This window comes from Harpia harpyja, chromosome 8 (assembly GCF_026419915.1).
Source record: "Harpia harpyja isolate bHarHar1 chromosome 8, bHarHar1 primary haplotype, whole genome shotgun sequence".
Classification (NCBI taxonomy): domain Eukaryota; kingdom Metazoa; phylum Chordata; class Aves; order Accipitriformes; family Accipitridae; genus Harpia; species Harpia harpyja.
In genome coordinates this window covers 30402173-30422447 of record NC_068947.1, presented here as the reverse complement: position 1 = coordinate 30422447, position 20275 = coordinate 30402173, and positions in this window count along the sequence as shown.

The following is a 20275-nucleotide window of genomic DNA, read 5'->3' as shown; positions in this document are numbered from 1 at the left end:
CCACCCTTTTCAGTAGTTGCACAATAGATGCTCTGTAACAAAGTTCAGAAGAAATCTACATACCCATCTGGATAAAATATAAAATTCATTAACACCTTATCTTGTAGATGAAAATTGCAAATTTAAAACCTTTCTTCTTGTGACAAACTGGAGTCTTTTTTTGTCAGTAGTGTGAATTGATGTTTCCCATCTTTCACTTCAAGTGTTTGGTGGGAAATGTACAATTTGCACTTCAAAGACTCACTCCAGATTAGTTGTGTGCTTTGTGGCTGTAGGAAAGTCTTGCAATTGTATCATTAAAGTCAGGATATTTCCATATATTTAAAGTGACAGGCTTACATTAATTTAATTCCATAGGAAGTATTAGACTGCATATTGTTTGGAGAAGCATTTCAGCATATTTGGATCTCTGATCTATTTATTTTATCATATAAACAATGAGCTGGGCGCCCATTGCAGTACAGAGTCTCATGTGTGTGAAATAATTTACCAAACAATCTTAAACCATGAGACAAAAATAAACCAGGCTCCATGGCCCAAAACAATCCTCTCAAAACAATTCCTCCTGCCTTAAGCCATTATTTGATTGTACAATTTAGCTTTTAAATCCACATGGTACCAGACTGGACCCTGACAACTTTACTCATTCAGTATTCCCGATGGAGAACATCCCATCACAAAGATTTTGTGTGAGAGGCCATCAGAGCACCCATCAAATCTTGCAAGCATCAGGCATTATTTCTGCTACCCCTGTTTACAGAAGCAGCTCTGTAATCGCATGGAGGCACAGAAACGTTCTTGCTTCCGATTCATACCCCGCGTAGAGAATATTTCTTCACAACAGGATTTGGAAAGTGAACGTGCCATAAAGTGCTATCACGGCAAGTAGGTGAGGTGGCCTCGCTCTCGGCCGCGAAGCCTCTGCCAGAGCTCGGAGCCAGGCTGTTCACACCTTGCGATGTGCTGCTCCCGGCACTGCCGCACTGATGCCTCGTGGCAGGAACTACACATCTCTCCTCCCAGCTATGGGTGCGCGGGGCCGAGGGAGCTGTTCATCACCTGCTAGCTGCCATCTCCCCCCTACATGGGAATATATTAAAAAAATAAAAATCAAGGCACTGCTACCCAGGAAGCAGGCTGAATATATCCTCCTGAAATTATCAAACCCTTGGGAACATTATTTGCAAGGAGCCTGTGACGTTACAATTCATGGGAACAGTATAAAACACGGTGGATAAAACTGTGCCAGGCAACACAGGGGCAGAGGTGCCCTCCCTCCCCAGCCAGCCACCTCCCTCCGCCCCCAGCGAGGCCAGACGGGCCAGTGAAGGCGGCAGGGGTCGGCCACAGCCCAGCCATGCCCGGGCACCGCTGCAGGCCCCGGCCTGGCAGGGAAGGCAGCCCCCAGGAGGGGACGGGGTCGGGCTGAGGCTGGTGGCCGGCCCAGCGAGGCCCAGGGACAGGCAGGCACAGGGCTGACGGCAGCCCCCAAGGCTCTCAGGGCCTGGACAACGATTTTTCACCCAAGTGAAACCAGCTGATGTATTTTATTAGGCTTTTAAAGCTTTGGTTCTGTGTTGTCCGTGACAGCTTAACACCGCCACCCTCCCCAACAGAGCACTCAATTAGCAGAGGTGGTGAGGAATTGCAGAGCTCTTCTGCCAGCTCAGCAGGCCCGGTTTGAGTCCAGCCACTCCCTCCTCCGAGGTGGGAACGGCCACAGGCCTGATTTCCCCGTTACCAGTGCTGATTAACTTCCTCCTAGTAAAAACTGCAAGCAAAGAGGTTACACCAGCAGCAGAGGAGAACTAACCCCAAGTTACTATTCCCATTAATTGCTAAGCACAATGCAAAAAGAAGTTAAATCCACCCTGTAGTGATTACAGATGGTCAAGTGTTTTGGGGGGTAGGTTTGTTTCAGGGTAAGTCAGTCATCTATGTTAGTAGTATGTCCAGACACATTATAAGCTTGATCACTGTGAAAGGCAGAGAATGCAGAGGAATCTCATAGGGTAAAGGTCTTAATTTGACATCGGGTCTAGCACAGCTTGGTCTAACTTAGAAATGTTGATGGCACTTGTAATTAAAAAAAGAGAAATTTTTTTTATTAAAAAAGCAGACATGTCTGAAAGCTCTACTACTAAAACACTGTCAGCTAAAACTGATTGTTAGGGGTAAAATAAATGCTATGGAGAATCCCTTAATAGCAAAAAGCTTTTTTCACAAGGAACTCCATCTTCTGTACTTTTGCCTTCCCCATCGCTAAACAGCAAGTGCTTCACAAGCCTTACTGCATTTGTAACATTTCTGGGAGGCAGAGGAATACCATTATTTTTCATTTTACAGATGGAGAGCTCAGGCAGAGGAAGGGGAACACTTTGACCTCTTCCATCAGTTTGAATCTTCATTTCTGGATTCCTGGGCCACTTCCCTAAATACTGGGCAATGCTTTTTACCACTAGCATTTTTTTTCTCCCCTCGTTATGGATAGCCCTAGATAGAAACAATGATAATGTTATATCTAAAAAAACCAAAAACCAAACAAACAAAAAAACAAAACAAAAAAAACAACATAGGGTGCCCTTGCCTCCTTTCCTTGGGGGACCAATACTGACATCTCCCCCTGTTCCTTAAAAAGACTAGGAGATAATGCAGTATTAATTAAATTACTAATTAACTCCTGAACTGCTTTCAGGAGTTTCTGTTCCTTATGATCCTAGACTAGAGCAGAAAATAATTTTGGGGAAATTTTGGCATCTGATGCGGCTCCCAAGGCAAAAAAATCCAGCAATGATATAGAGCAATAGGGTACCTCTTGAACATGGTTTTGTTCTAGTCTCCTCACTCACCTAGCTAGAGCAACTGTTGGACACAGGGATACAGGACTAGGAAGGTGAAAGATCTTTTCCCAGTGCTGGCAAACAGGGTGATACTCCACATATAAGCACTGCTGAAACCAGATAAATGACTACCAAAGCCTTGCTATAGGCCTACATAAGTTAATGGAGGCCTATGCTTTAACATGGGCTGACAATAGAAGCCTGCCACTCACTCATATGCAACATAAATTTTTGTTTTGTTGGTAACTGCACCTCTGCAAACTCTTTTACTGATATATAGGTGTATCATTTATACACCTGATATTTCTAGGTATATTATTCGCTTGATGAAATAAATCTACACTTGACACGAAAACTACTATATGCAAGTAGGATGCAAACCAGGATGATTTCATGCTCTTACCAAATACAGGTAGCTTCTACAGTAGTGCATGACAGACCATATGAAGATAATGGGAGACAGCATGTAGGCACCCTGGCACTAATGCTACAAACCACAATAGTCCCATTGCAAGGGAGACAGAAAATACCACACCTTTCCCCTTGAAGGGACACCTGGCCTAGGATTTGACTCCATCAAATCAGTGAGCAGGTACATTAATTCACAAGAGGAGGCAAACAGCTTACAGCTTATTACATTTAGCTATACACATTACATAGTATACGCTCATAAGCAAACACCTTTAATGTCCTTGCCTCTTTTCCTTGCAGCCATCCTGACACCATAATACAACAGCTCTTGCAACAACAGGTGTCTCAGCACCTCTAAATCACATCGCTTTTTGGCTGCCAACAGGTGTCACCACAAGGAAGGAACAGAGTCAGCAGAGATTTGTTCTGCAGGATTTGCCACAAAACTGTCCTGGGGACCAGCCTGAAGAAAATACTACAAACCCTTAGTTACTTATGGTTTCCATGGCCTTACTGCCTTAACCCATCAGTATGAAAGGAAACTTGGCACCAGTGGTAGGGAGAATCAGAATATGTTCCCAAAATGCTGCATTTTTTTTTTTTCTGGCCTTCTGTAAATGAGCCCGAATTCCTTCCTCCTTCCAAACACATACTACTTCATTCCAGAACACAGGAGAATTTTTTCCTCTACAGAAGAAAATAATACAAGAAGATTACACAAATGAAACATTGCCACCTTTTTCTGCAGCATTTTCTATTGAATCGTGTTCTCCACAGGCACATATGCATGTATATTTATAGTGTATGTACATAGACCATATTTTTCCTACACTCCCAAATTCTGAACTCTTCTCCAGCTCTACTGCATTCTTTATCATCTATTCTCCTTGTCTGTAGGTTAAAATATTTTATTTTTTAAAAGTCTGTATTTCTACTAGATAAAACAAAAGCATATAAATTTAACAAATGAACCACATTACTTCTGATGTGAACTTTAGTTAAACTTTTCATAAACCTGTACTGCTTATGAATTCTTAACACAAGTGGATGTAATCAGAGCTAGTCATTGCTTGCATTGAAAATTTTAGCACTTCAACTTCAAAAAAACTGATTATAATGATCAGTCTCTTGGAATTTGTTTTATATTTTCTGATCCTTTTGTTTTAACACTCTGTATGGCTCTAATAAGATAAAAGGAATGCCTACTTGAAAAAAAAAATGTTTGCTGCTTTCTTCCCCTTTCAGAAATTAAAACTCCTCTGATGTATTACAGATAATTGAAAATTTAAGTTACTTGCTCATTTTTAACTTAAAAAAGAAAACTCTTGCAGAGCAGTTCAATCTGGGAAGTCTGAAAGATAAGAAGAGCTGTTATGTGGCATTCAGATAAGGTCCTTCCCAGTGCTTTGCAATCAGACAAAATTCCTACTCATTTTAATAGAAACTTGCTGAAGGGTAGAGTACCTTGATACTGAAAACTTTCACATATGGAAAGCACGGACACAGGAATGGAGGCTATTTATTTAACAAGTAAAGCACCTAATAAGAAATCCAATTGGAAAGAGTGAAATTCAGGGAGAAGTAGATCTACAGTCATCGCTACTAGCTGCAATGCCCTAGGTTTGGAAAAATGTCATGAGACCAGATAACCAGATTACTTTAATAGATAACCCAACTGATCATAGATACCTGCACAATTAAGTATATTGAACTGGAAAATTTTGAGATCATTGCTAAATGCTCTTGCTTACTTATACATGTAGCTGTGTTGTGACAGTTTTCTTGCTGAAAAAGTGTTTAGAGTAAACAGATATTTATGTATAATTATATTGGCTTCAATAAGAATTCCTATAGCTTTTTTTTTTTTCCAGTTGGAAATTGCTATTGGTAAATTTTCTAATTCACTCCAGAAAATGCTAAAATATCTTGGTAGATTGAAATTAAAATCTTGTTTTCTTCCTGGGTTTGTTCTTTTTATGTTCTTTTCCTATTATTACATGACATCTGAGTAGCAATAACTCCTACTGACATATCATGATGACTGAAATATTCTGTTACTCATTCTTTCTAAAACCAACATGAACAACTGAATGTTATCTTCAGATGGAAAAAAAAAAAAGTTAAAATATTCAGGATAGACACCTCCAAAGACAAGACTTATATTCTTTGGAAATATGCCTCCTGTGTCGGCTGTAATGAAAACACTGCAACAGGCGCACACCCAGACATCTTTGTATTGATTCACGAAACTCCTACTATTTACCACCTAGCTGTAATGATATTGAAGAAAACCTAAAATAAAGACTAAAGGTGTTCTTGTAAAACATGTTTCTTTCTTGCAGTAAAACCAGACAGTTTTTGTAGTCCTGCTTCATTTAATCTTCCCTGAGTTATCCCATACAACTGGTTGGAAGTCATTGCAATGAGATCTATTTCTGTAACTGGCTGGGTTAAAAATGTTTCAGAGATGTCTTTTAGCTTATTTTTACCAGGCAGATTTTCCTGTTGATCAGTTCACCCCTTTAACAGCGTGCTGGCAGAAATTAGAAAGCAATAAATCACAATGAGGGAAGGGGAAAAAAAGAAGTGGAGACAGGATGTTTCAGATCAGCTTCTCAATTTAAGAAAAGCAGTCGGACCAGAAAGCTTAAGTGCTGAAGAGACTGATCTGCAGGAAGCCTGACTCAACTGGTAAGGCTGCAAACTGCTCCAACCACAGCAGAGATTTCCCAGCTCCCAGGAGGCTTACAGGGCATTCAACAGCTGTGGTAGCATGACCTTGAAACTAGCTAGCTTTGGGACAAGTAACTGGAGCCACAGGCCCCAGGGGCTCAACTGAGCTAGAATGACTGTTTTTAAGGGCATGCTATGAACTACATCTGGGAATTAAGCTGGGTCTGCAAAAGCTCTTTTCTGCTTTTGTGGCTATTATTTTCAAGCTAGTCTGTTTCCTGATTCAATTCAGCCATGTAGTGAAACGATAGCTGGAACATCACTTAGGAGTTTCAGCTTCTTTCATCTTTAATTTCTCAAAGAAAAAAAAAAAGTGAGACGAGATCTGAATTGAGCAGATCAAGGCAGGCACAAGACCATTTCTTGAGAAAAAATTCTGTAACCCTACATGCTTCTGAATAAGCACACATCCATAAATCTTTAAAACACTCAGGATGGCATACTTCACAACATAAGAATACAAAGTAGATAATTATTGGCTTGCTTACTCTTCTTGCCATTCTGCAATTTTCATTTCACTTTGCCAAAATGCTAGGCAAGAAAGCATGGAATAAGAATGACAAAGAAAACAAACTTGAAGTGCCACCCTTAACAAGTGAAAAGGCATTAAGGATAGTTTTAATGATATTCTCTGGAATGACTGCGGTGTCAGAGCATATTGAAAAAAATCTATGAAGAGCTGCAGAATAGGCATATAATACACATTCAAACCCCTAAACTTTGCAATATGCAAGCATATAATTAGGAGAGTGCTATATAATAAACACCAATTAAGCCAGAACAATCACAAGGGGAATAACAAAATGAATACTAAAGCAGGAAAACCAAAGCCATCTGCACACCAAAAAATACTATGAATTCAAAACAGTCTATGCATAACTGAATACCTGAAAAACTATTTATTACCAAACTGGGCAGAGGGGGGTAAAGGATAACAACATACATTTTGTTATAAAATTTTCCAGCTCTGATGAACTTTATATATAACCACTACATGAGAAATTGCTTCACAGAAGACATTACAGAGAAAAAAAAAATAGAGTAAGAACACCTACAATCAATTGTTTAAAGTAAGTTTAGGTCTGCTTACTGCCAAGATTGACCCCGATTACTTTAACATTAACCTGCTACATTAACAAGAAAAACAGGGTTTATTTTGCCTACGGAGATTTACTGAGAGTTTTCTTTCTGTGCCTCACCTGATCATAGGCATGCAAAACATGGAGAGCAACAGCCTTTATCAATAACAGTTACTGCACTCTTTTTCTAACCAGTATCAATCCACCTCCTTCACGTTTCTTTTTAGTAATATATCAAGTTCCTAATTGCCAAACCAGAAACAATTACTGCTGTAGAAGCATCTTTTCTTTTCCCAAACATGGAGTGTTCTTGTCTCCTTTGCCAGTTAAATAAAGGCTTTATTCTCACGAGGACTTAAATCTAATTTCACAAGGTATTAAATCGGTAGTAAAATTCACATCAACTGATACTTATGCTGAAGAAGTACCCAGCTAGTTATATTTAGTACTGCATCTGTCACAGGAAACAAAACCTTAACCATTAATGAAAAACGTGTGAGTTAACTGATGGCTTTTCACAGGTGAGTTATTTACAGAACAGTACTTCCTCTGTTTCATCTAGCATCAGCGTTGCAACCTGGCATGCAACCTTTGGGTGCCTGTGAATGCAGGGAGCCAGCGAACTAGTGAATTCCCCTCCTGGAGCTCTGCAAAGTGGTGGCATCAGCAATAACACCAAGAAGGAAGAGAATAGGGTAAAAGGGAAGAAGGACAAGATGCATGGGATATAGTTTAATTAGGCTACAGCTTCATTAAATCTGGGATCATTTCTCAGTGGTAAATTGTTCCTCCTGTGATTGCCCCAACCTATTTGGGAGGGTGCTCATCAGCCCACTGACATGGGGGTAGTCCTTCTGTCCCTCCTTGGCTAAAAATGAAAGGAGAGCTGATGACTGTTACTTGTTACCCTGCGGCCTCACAGAGACTAGGTATTTTGATGCCCTTCACCCTCTTCCTGCCAACCCATTTCCAGCCTGGTTTATCAGATAACCAAACCCTTGTGATTCATCCTCTACTGTGGGTACAGTTGGAGAAAAATCAAATCAAAGCAAAACACAACAAATAAACTTGACCAGCCCAGTCTTCTAAGAAGGGAAAATTCCCCCCCTTACTCCCTTTCAATCCCCCACAAGGTGCAACAGTCCTCAGTGTGAATTGTCAAACACACTCCTCTTCTGATTAAATAGGTGGGGAAAGTGGGAAGTGGAGCTGGCCTTTCGCAGTAATGGAGTGTCAGGGTCAAAAGGAACTGTGTGTAGTTGTTAATCCATCCCCACTACACACATGAAGTGACTTTTTCCAGCTCTTGGATAGTATTCTCAGCCAATTATTCTCACCTTACAGGAGATGTGCCACAGAAGGATTCAGAAGTGAGCTCTCTGCAGAAAACCCCAGACTCAGTTTTTGTGCTACATAAATAAAAAGGCATCCATACAGGGTGCTCTTAGAAGATGCTGGATGTAGTCTGGGTAATTGGAGATCTTACCTGGGCAAGTAAGGTATTTTTAATTCTTCATGTTCATGTCTCCTCTGGACCCTTCTAAATATTTCCTTGTTTATTGTTTAAAGCTAAATAATAAATTAAATGTTAGAGTTCTGTATTTTTGACAATACGTTATTTCTATAAAATGAAAGGTCATCAGAGAAAATAAAATATTATACTCGAGAATATTGATCAGTATAAATTATGCATGACTCATTCTGAATTACTTCTATAACCCAATATTCTCCTCTTGCTAGTGGGAATAAATTAATTTTAACATTAGGAGTCATTGTACAAAGGTTAAAAACAGGCATGCATGCATTCAACCTACAGAAAACTAAAAAGTTTAGGTTAATGAAATGTCTGAGGAAAAGAGTCTTATTAATTAGCAGGTTCACAGCATTCTTCACAGCTATATTTTAGAGATGCCAAACTGTAATATATTAACGCTGTAGGCAAAAACTGCATCTCCGTCTAGAGAATCATTTCAAGCTTATTTTATTCAATCTTGGATCTTTTTTCTAGTGATTTGTATGCCACAAAGCACTATCTCATCTTCAAAGTCTTGCATGAGACAGAAACCAAGTGCAGTGTTTATGGCCCTGTAGATAATGGGATAAAACTACTGAAAGAGCTCTAGTTATAGTTATTTTTTAAAATGGATTGCATTTTCAAAGTTTCATTAATATTGTACCTGATGTAGATAAGTGTTTATAGATTTTTTTCCCCTTCATTGGCTTTAGATTTGATGATTATGTAAGCTCTTCTTTTTTTGGGGGGGGGGGGGGGGGGGTCCTGATCCAAGCCCATTGTAATCAGCAGGAATCTTTCCACTGACTCCCCTGAATACTTCAAGACCTAGTAAACAAAAAAAAGTACACGACTTTTTGCAACCTAACAAACTTGGAGCTTTCTGCATAATGTGCAGAGGAGGCATGGAGTGAGGAGTATTGGCACTAGCTATCACACTGCTTCAGCCCTTCAATTGCGACCTGAAAGCCATTCAGGAGTAGATATTGTAATGTTTCATTTTTTCTCTTTTCAGCTTTTTCACCTTGAAGAATGTCAATAATATTATTGTTCATTGGGATTGTTTTTGTGAGATGGATGCTTCTATTTTTTAAGCCCAAAAGCTTATTCTATCACTGAGCATCACCTTTAAGAACGAAGCACTAAACTAACATTTGTGGTCCTGTGGGTTGTTTTTGTTGGGAGGAAAAATCGCTGCTGGAGGGAGATACAGGAACGGGTGAGCTGCCAGACTCGCAGGCAGTTCCAGGGATGGGGACTTCTTGTTCTGTGCTTGAGTGGGCAGGGGAAGGAGGAGCTGCCCACTGAGCCAAGTTTGGGTGGCATGGCTCCCAGTAAAGAGTGTATCAGGGTAGGGAGCAGCACTTACTGGAGGCAGCACTTCAGCTGACAGACAGTTGAGGATCCAGCTCTGACTTTAAAACCCACTCATCTGAACTAGAACGAACCCCATCTGACTCAGCCCGGGATGCAACTATGTCTATGAACAAAGTCGCCCCGGTGGACAGGTCCCTTCTTAGCAAGTCAAAGTTCATTTCCCAGATAACACTGCACCCTAAAATATCCCTCCTTTTCCCTGAGCATGTTCCAGAGCTTGTTTTTGTCATTATTTTGACTATCTCTCCTGAAAGATTTCCTACATTTTTCTTTATTTCTCTCACTTTACACTGCTGCTCGGGTTGAAGATTCGCATTATTTTCTGGTTCCATTCTTTGAGACTTGTCACCACTGTCCTTCTGGTAGTTACAATGTCCTCAAATATACAAGCTTCCTAACCTATCCAATACAGGTGATGTGGTTTAGCTGGAGCAATTTAAACAGTAGGTCTTTGATACCAATCAAAATACACTGAGGTAGATTGGGTAGCAATTGCATTTGCAGGAAAGGCAGAAGTCCGAAGAGTTACCAGCAAGGATCTGCCAGTTCTCCCGGTAACTGATTGCACTTTGTCTGCATCGCACTGCATTGTCTATCAGTCCTCAGGGAAGCACTTGAGGTCAGCTTCTGTTCAAGTCTTGACACCTCTTTCCACATATTGGATAAAGCCTGTGTTTTTTTCTTTTTTTCAATAAAGATGCTTATCTGCATATTCCCTGCCCCTCCAACCGCTCCAAGCCTCCCCACTCAAAACAAACGCCAACAACCCACAATCTTTTTGTGTGGGCTGCTGAACAGTTGGTGAAACTCTTGGCCTCGTTTCATCCAATTATATTCCTTTTCTTGCCTCAGTTTATCATATTTAAAAAAATATAGATGTAGGTACTTCAAAGAACAACCAGAAAGATAATAATATCATGGGAAAAAAAAGTTTGATTCAGAGACATTTATATATATATATATATATATATACATGCACACACTCTTTTTTGATTGCAGAATTTAGGGCAAATGGACCAGATACAATATAAATCAGCACAAGTCCTTCACTTGATAGAGCTATACACTATACCATTATATATTATATTATATGTTTATTATATTTACTTAAAAACTGGTTCTGGTTTAAGAAATTTTTTTAAAGTATTCTTTACACAATAGGGACAAAGACTTCAAAGCAAATCTGGCAATTTTGCTAACCAGAAGTCTTTCTCCTCTTTTAGTTCAGAAAAAAAGGAATGCAAAAATGAGAAAGGAAAAAACCCCCACTTTTTTAAATTAGATCCAGCTATTGATAATCAAGGATGGCCTAGGAATCCTATTGACAAGTTAACAATTACCTGTATGAAGGCTGAAGATTTTATTGCATGCATATACATAGACAAGTATACAGGTCTACTACCTCCAATCCAGCCAGGCTCAGAAGGAGACAGATCTTAACAGACAGGCAGAGTCATACTGGTTTTGGAAAATTTCCAATTTATATGTCTCTCTTCAATAATGTGGACCTACCAGAATCCAATGTGTTTTGCTAGTCAAAACATTGGGAAATATCCAAAATTTAGCTATCCTAAAATACGATAATATGCATTATATATACCACAACACCTTTAAACCGTAAGCACAGCTCCTGGCACCTTTCATACAGCCCTCTGTTCCTTTAAGGAAAATCAGCTGGAAATCAAATGCATTAAAGTGAAAGAATTGTTTTGAGTAAGAACTGAAAAGCTAAAGCCCCATCTGCTCTGCACCCACAGTGAAGACATCTTGCTATATTTTATAGGAATAGGGGGTGTGTCTTGGCATCCAATACACGACAATGCAAGCACCTCATGTTGAGCAGTATGCCATGCTGTGATTAACTCTGCCTTCCCCTTAGACTTGCCTGAAGGGTGGAAACCACAGACTAAAAGCATCCATGAGCATGGAGTAGATGGATGGGAGGGAAAAGATTGGTAGAGCCTTTAGACACCCTTTGCTCCTTCCTTATGCTGTGTATTTGTTTCTTAATTGGAACAAAGGCATAATATGCATACCATACACAAACTAAATATTTCATGACAGTTTTGAGCACTAAGAAAATCTTTGATCTTCAAGCAAAAACCACTTAATTGCTTGAGACTGCAATTAGGTAGGCTCCTGTTTGAGTGCTTACTTAATTCTCATCTTAACCAATCACTGAAATCACCTGGAGTTTAAGTGCTTTACTGAATCAAGGTCTAAAAACTTCATTAACTGAAGTTGAGTCCTCACTCAGCCAAGTGCCTAGACCCAAATTTCCACTCAAGATAGATTTCCAAACCTTAAGGAAATTTGGGGACTCTTTTGACATTTGACACATATTAAAATAGATTTGGAGTTACAGAATTACATCAATAACTATTCAGATATAAGGCTGGTGATTCTTCTGATTTCACCTCCTTCATTCCCACTGCCTTTCCAGCAACATAATTCTGGGGTTATAATTTCCTTCACTGGAGATATTTCTGATTTATATTTTTAAAAGTGAGAGGTTTGGGGTTCCTCGCATTGGCTTGGCTAATACCTGCCTTTGTTTTGAAACACTGAGAATGCCAAACTAGCCTTGCTTTGATATAATACATTTCTTTAGTTCTGCAACCTAGGGTTTTTTTAACTCATGCTTGGAAATCACTTGCCACTCCCTCTCACCTACCAGAAGGCCACAAGAATCTACTTTGATTCATGAAACTTTCCTCCTAATTGACAAAGGAAGGATCCTGAGGTAGAAAAAAAGTTTTAGCATCAAGCCAGTTCGATTAGACTCCTAGTTTGTTCAAATTAAAAATATATTTTAAGAGATTATTACTGTGGTAAGTGCAATAGATTCCTCTTGAACACAGGAAAAAAATAATACCACTATGTACAGGGGCTATTGCTTGTCACTTCTTAAAAAAAAAAAAAAAATCACTGCAGCCTAATTCTCCTCTTTTCAGACCATTTTGTTAAAATGTTACTGAATCTAATTCACTAAAGATTTTTGAAAGAAGTGGCTGTGTTATCTTACATCTTGCAGGGATTCATTCACATATCAACTAAAAGGAAATAACAACCTGAGTTAGAAGCACTTCAAAATGGGCAAAGTTCCCATCCTAAATATACATAAGCATATTAAATCTCTGGAAAGTCAGGAGTCCTAATCCTCCAGTTGCCTTGCTTTTCCTTTCCTTTCTGATTTTGAACAGACAGAATGTGTTCAAATTGCATTGTCTTGCATAGCTAACAGGTGGGGTTCCCATTCTTAGAATACAACAGATATATATTCTGCATACACTGTTTGGAACAGGGGGTCCAAAAACACTTGGGTTACTTTTTACTGGTGTGAATCCCTGTATGTTCAAGGAACCCTTCTGATTTAAGGCCTAGCTACAGAGTTGACTATAGTCTTCCTATTTGGCCTGTATCTTTTACATTTTACCCTTTCCACAGACAGTAGATTGAGTATCTACAGGTAGATGAGATAAGAGCTCCCTCTGCTCCTGCTCTGAGCTACTGGCCATGAGATGCCCCTGGTCTTGAAGTCATTTGGCAACAATGGCTGAGTTAATAAGCTTTGCTGAGATGCTGGACATTTTAATTTGAGATTTGTGGAAAGGTCTTAATATGGAAAAGTTCCAATAGATACTGATAGATAATGCCTTTTAACTGCCACGTTTGTTTTAAATTTTTATGAAGTATGCCTACTTAAACTGGTGGTGATCTTCATAAAGCCTTACCTAGACAGTTTGGGAGTTCCAGCTCCATTGCCCTGACCTCCCTGGGCTAAATTACTCACAAAAAGACACAGCCACAAGGCTGCTCCTTCCACTCAGGAATCAGAAATTAAAACAAACACATCTTCATAATCTCTTGTCTCAGTTCACAAATGATGTTCATTCAAATTTTAGGGTTTCTCTTCTATCACTGCAGTGATACATTCACTGGAATCATTACAGGCTAGTTGTAGCTGGAGTCTACTGACTGCAACAAGTTCTGTATAAAACCAGTGTAGTCTGCCAATTGCTTATGCAATTCACTATTTGAAACAGTCTTAATGACTACATATTGTATTTGAATAAATACTGACACAGATTGGTATGATTAAGAATACATTAATAAAGCATTCATTTAATTTATTAGTGCTTTGTTAGTTCTTAATCTAAATATTGGCTTACCTCTCTGCAATAATATTTAAGCAAGTGGATTTTGCCCTTAATACCCAAAGTATTCAAAGTTCATTTGCCTTTAACTGCAAAAGAAAAAAAAAAAAGGATGACCACATTTCCCTTTGTTGACTCATCTTAAAATTATTTCTAACTCTCTTGTCTGAACATAAAATGAAAAAACTATTACTGCAAAACCAGGCCTCTGTCCTTTGAAGGCAGCAAAAAAGAGAAGCATTCTTGTTATGATCAAGTTTTGTGCATGTTGCAGTTTCCTTAACAAGGTCAACCCCACACTGGCATGCCTAACTATAGCTAAAGGAATAATTTAAGATGTTTTCTGTATTGTTGTTGGTTTATAGTTTATATGAAAAGGCTGCCCTCTTCTGACAACTTTTTCATTTCCTCTAAAATCTTAACACATTTTTCTCATCTCCATTTGTACTTTATCCTTTGTTTCTCTGTACATTGTATTAGTAGGACCATTATCCCTTTTCCTTACACTCATATTCAGAACAATATAAGAAACATAAATATGAAAAAGTTAAATACACTATGCAATTAATGTGTAAACTGCATGCAGTTGATAAACATGATAAAAATCACCACCTCTCCATTACTCAAACAGTCAAACAGGAAGCAAGTGGATGTCTGGTATTCTGAGGTATGGTAGAAATATTAACTGCCACAGGTGTCACACTTCCATTTCTTAAACAGGTGTCATCTTCCCATTTTGGGGGTACACCCGTTGTACGGGTACCTTTATCCACAGCATTTTGGCAGTATCTGCATAAGCCTTTTAGTTTGAATCAGGACCATCCTGACTTCCCACATCCTAGTTTGCATTGCAGAGCAGTCTCAGAGCATGCAGAGTGGGTTGCTTTCAAATGAAATTAAATCGAAAGACGCTTTCCAGGAGCACACCTAATACACTCTGATCAGTACTGGGGAGTCAGTCAGTGGGACCAGAACAGCACTTGTCTGAGGACTTGCTAGAGCTAGAGCATATGGTGAGTAATCAAGCCTCACATCCACAGTTAAGGCTACCAATCCTCTCCTCCCAGGCCATGCTACTTGATGGCCACACTCACTGTCTCCCGCTGCACTGAAGCCATAGCAGGCCAGGGACCTAAGAGCTGAGCTTATCTAAAAGCTACCATGTTACTTTTTTAGGTCATAAAGCTCTTAATCGGTGTTTCTCTCCTACACTCCTACAGTACACAGAAGGATGCAAGGGCTGAAACTAAAACTGGATTTTGATGCCACAGTGCAGAGCCTCTTTGGCAGCTGCAGTAAATCCAGAGCTCTGTGGCAGTAGGCATATAGGCTGCTTCTCCAACTTGTGAGAAAGGACAGACAGTTCAGTTGGAATTGAGAACAACTGAACACAGACTTTTAAGAGTTAGCTCATTTTACACCTTGACCATTTAATGTAAAAAATGTATTAACAGCCCCTGAAGTAAGGCCTGTCACCCAAGAGTCCCTCTCCCTTCGAGTACTCCCCTTGCTGGGCTCACCTGTGCTTTCTCTATCCCAGTCAATCTTGGTCCCATTCTGCACATCAGCACACCTTCAAGAGGAGGGGGAAAAGTGGCCCAGCCCAGGATGGCTTAGAGCGTGAGGACACCAGCAGTCTCTTGGGAATCCATAGATGAAAACTGAAATCTCCCTTATGCCATGGATGACCATATTGTACTCCGAACAGGGTCTCTTAACCATAAACTGTGTCTGCTAGGGAGCAATAGCATAACGTTTTCCTTACGCTTTTTTAACAGAAGGCAGATGCTGTCTCAACTTTTTGTGTGGAGTTCAGTTCAAAGCATTAGATGTGCACCAGGCACGCCCATCAGGCTGAAGCGGGGGGTGTAAGCATGCTTAGACTTGGGATATTGATTAGCTAGGAGGCCGTGTCAAACTGTTCAGCACTAAGACTGATGCACACATCTGGATATGATCAGAAGAAATCGTGGAAACTGCAAAGTGAAAAAATAAGTTGAGGTGCCCACTGAGTGCTGTCAGTGGCAGCTGTCAAATGCAGAAGATGACTCTGGACTTAGACTAAATCCTGATTTAGTACCTCTTTAGATCCCCATGTCTGAATCCTTCCTTCCTCATATCAGCTGCACCGTACTGGTTCATCACTTGCCATCCAGACATTAATGTCTCATCTGATTATTAATGACACTGAAATGCTCCTTTAGAAGTAACTTGTAACTCTCTTTACAAAATTCACATAAACAGAGCATATGTTTTTACAGAGCTTTCTTCTTCATAAAAAGATACCTGACCTCCTTTCAGCATCTCTTTACTAAACTGCTTTCCACTTAGCTGCATATAAACCTAGCCGTTAATTCTACCAACATATATCTGAACTTCACCTTATACAAATAAATAATCCCAATGTGAAATCAATCCTTATCTAAGGCAGAGATTATAAACCACAGCCTTAACTGTATATAGCATCACTGAAATCAATAAATCCATCCCAAATTAAACTAGCAAATGGTCTTGTTCTACATATATTTAATCTAGACCATTTCAACCTATTGTGAATTAAGAGAGTGATGTAGTGAACATCTCCTGTATTATACATTCTTTCATCTAAGCAAGCTACTGCTTACTCCAGTGACTATTAGTGCTTAATGGGTTTCTTGACATATCCTCACTGTCATGTCATTTGAAAGAGTATAGTTAAAAGAAAAGATGAATTTATCAAATACTAATCAGGTCTAACACAAACACAGGAAAAACATTAGAAAAATATTAGTTTTATAAACCTGTCACTTAACAATTTCATCTCCCTGTGACTAAACGCTGAATATAAATACTGCATTAAATCTCTCAAGCTTCTTACATTTGATAGAAATAACTTAGAGTTCATTACTATAAGTATATACTAACAAGATCCCTTTGGTATTACTACAATATACTGGTTAATTACAGAGCCTATATTTACTCATGGGATATATCTTTCTTCACATGTATATTGTTCCTTACGGTTAAACACACTAGATACAAGCAAACTTCTAAAATAAAGTTAACAAAATTTATCATTATAAATTGGGAAGTGTTTCTTGACTGGACAATTTTCCATTTTACAGGTGATAAAACCAAAGCACAACAGCATCACCAGGCCATCCAGAAGGCCAGTGCTTATTGCCAAATACTGAACCAGGAGAAAATCGGAACATTTAGGGTAGTTGTATAAAGCAAATATCTTATTCCAAGTCAAACTAGTCTGAAATGACCTATTTCTCCGGTTTAGATTTTCTCAGTGGAAATTTGGGGTTTTCAGCTCATTCTGAATTTTTGCAATGAAAACATACGTACGTACACCTTTGTGTCGTAAAATGAAAAATGTTAGTGGGTATTCTGTACTCTGACAGAGAATGCAAAATAGTACTGCAATGAGTCCAACCTCTCTTCAGCTCTGATGCAGACGTGTGCTCCACTGAACTACCATCACCACTTGCTTCAGAAAAGGGAACTCCCTGGAAGATTTTCATTTTCTGCCTGACTGTGGCATCTGCTGAGCTTGAGGGAGCTGACAGAATTAGTACGAAGTAGCATGTGGCAGTGAGCCATAAAAAGCACTGCATTTCCGAACAATTACAGCACATTTTTGTTGGTGCTGGGAGACACAAGGCTACAGTCCAAGTGCTTAACCACTAGAGAAGTGCAATTATGCACTGGAAATACACTGACTGGAAGAGTCCCTCTTATGGAATGGAAATTACCAGCTAAAGTAGGAAATTAGAAAAAAAAAAATGTTCTTTCTGTGTCATGTTGTTTACTGCAACCTTCTTATGAACCCCACTGCTCCTTTCCTTTTTACCCAAAGTTTACCCAAATCAAGGCAACAAATCACTATTCCTGTCCTACCATTTTTATAGGTATGTTTAAAATGTGTGAAAATATTATTATTATCTTTATACCACACCACTGTGCAACACTGTTACTCATGTCTGTATGCCTCCTTGTACCTTTTCAACAGCACCTTACCTCACATTTATTCCATGCTTTTGTAACAGAAAAATTCTAGGAAGGTATCTCAGTCCTAATTCTGCATGTTTTTTCTTGCTCATGTCTTATACTCTGCCCCACAACTCAATGTATCACGACTGTTTGTGTAGCCACCATTTTGCCAGTATGTTTACATCATAGACAAAGGATGCAGGAGGCCAGTAGTCTGTTGTATCTGAGTTACGACTACTGCTTAAAAGCATGTATTAATGCAAGTTCTCTATTCCAAGAGCTGCATTACCAGAGTTCTATCCTAATTTGGGGAGCAAGTAAATGGCAAAGGTTATAGTTCATAGTGAAAATGCCAACTCCAGCAAATGCTGAAAAGGTAGACTTTTATGTGTTTCTGTCTTTAAATAGAGTAAGCTGTTGAAAATCAAGCTTGTATGGGTAAACAATCCACAAAATAGGGGGAAAAAACACTCATTTGACAACTACATCAATAATAGCTGTGGTAATAAACAAGCACTCAGTTCCATTACTGGAAAGAGCAGTATATCTACCCTTTATATTGCCAATTTAGAGCTAATACAATTTCATTACTTTTTTCCAGATATTAACTTGCAATTGAATACCTCAAGCAAAATAAAAGTTTATAGTCAAAAATCATATTCATACCTCTGTACTTCAGTTCTTCTCAGCAGGACATAAAACCAATGAAAAAAAAAGCGAGAATATAAAACAAAAAAAAACATAAAAAATTTTTAAAAACTTATAAAAATATAAAACTTCAGAGAAGTTGTAGAAAGCAATATTAAAAGGAAACTTAAGAGGCCATCTGACACATTTCTATGCCTGAACATCTATGTCACCCATTGAAAGATTCTAGTTCAAGACATTTGAAATTTACTCTCAGGTCTCTATGCTTTCTTAAAGTGATAAAAGAAACAAGTATTTGGAGGCAAGGTGATGAAAGAAAGGAGCCTTGTAAAGGGGAAACTAGGGTTGATGAGAGCAAAGCTGGACAAAAACCTGCAGAATGAAAACAAGCAGAATAACAGCAGTTTTAAAAAAAAAAGGAGGAGAAATACAAAAAACCCTACCCCTCCATACACACGCATATAAGCAGACAAAAAAGTTTTTCTGTGTATCTTCTAATGACTCCCTCAGAGGAAAGGAACAAAGAAGGATACAATAAAATGATGAAGCTGAGTAACACACCACCTGAGAAAACATATGGTAATGTAATTGCCATTTCTATAGAATAAATTTTTTTTTTTAAAAGTCAGTCCCTGAGCAAGTCTGTCCACAGTTCTGTATTTTTTTGGTGTGTCTAGACAAGTAATAGCACATGCAATGGCTGGTTCAGAGCTCTGCATGTACTGACCAGCATGCTGGAGCTGCCGCTTGCAATGAAAAGGGCAAAGTTATAACTTGCTTTCCCTTCCTCAGGACACTATCTTCCTTCTAACCCAGCTGTTGACTTCCAATAAAATTTACAATTCATAGGTTTTGGACATCCCACTCCATTGACATTCAGCTGAAATTGGTTAATACGTTCAACCAAGTCAAGAGCAGAGAGCGGGGGCATAGGAAAGAAAGGAAAAAGATAACGTGCATAGGACACATTTACACGAGCAACCAGGGTTAAATACATAAAACAACCTTAAAGAAGAAAAATACACATCTGTTCTTCAATCAGTATCATCAGGAAAGGCAATCTGGCATTGGAAAACCATTTTCTGAACTGGAGGAGGAAATCTTTATGTAGGGCTTATTCCTGTTCACATTCCAATAGGTGAAAAGCTGTCATCAATCTCAACCTGAGCAGCAGCTCTAATTCCAAGAAGCCCAAAGAGAAACAGTATGAAAATGCATTTATTTCATCTTTAAGTTATTCTCTTCAGAACAGACTTTAGAATTACTTCATATCTGAAACATGGCTGCCCTGTTCCTAACATAGCTTTAATACAAAAAAGTCTGAATGGTTGCAATAATATTCATCTACCATGACCATAAAGATAATTGATTTAAATAGCAAATTTACACATGTGCTCACAAATCTTGTTGTTCTAGTTCTCAGACTGAGACATTATAAAATGAGAAAATGTGAATTTATCCAATGAACACAGCACAGCAACTGTTGTGTATTAGATCTGTAGATCACATGTATAGTGTATTATATTCACTTAGTAGACA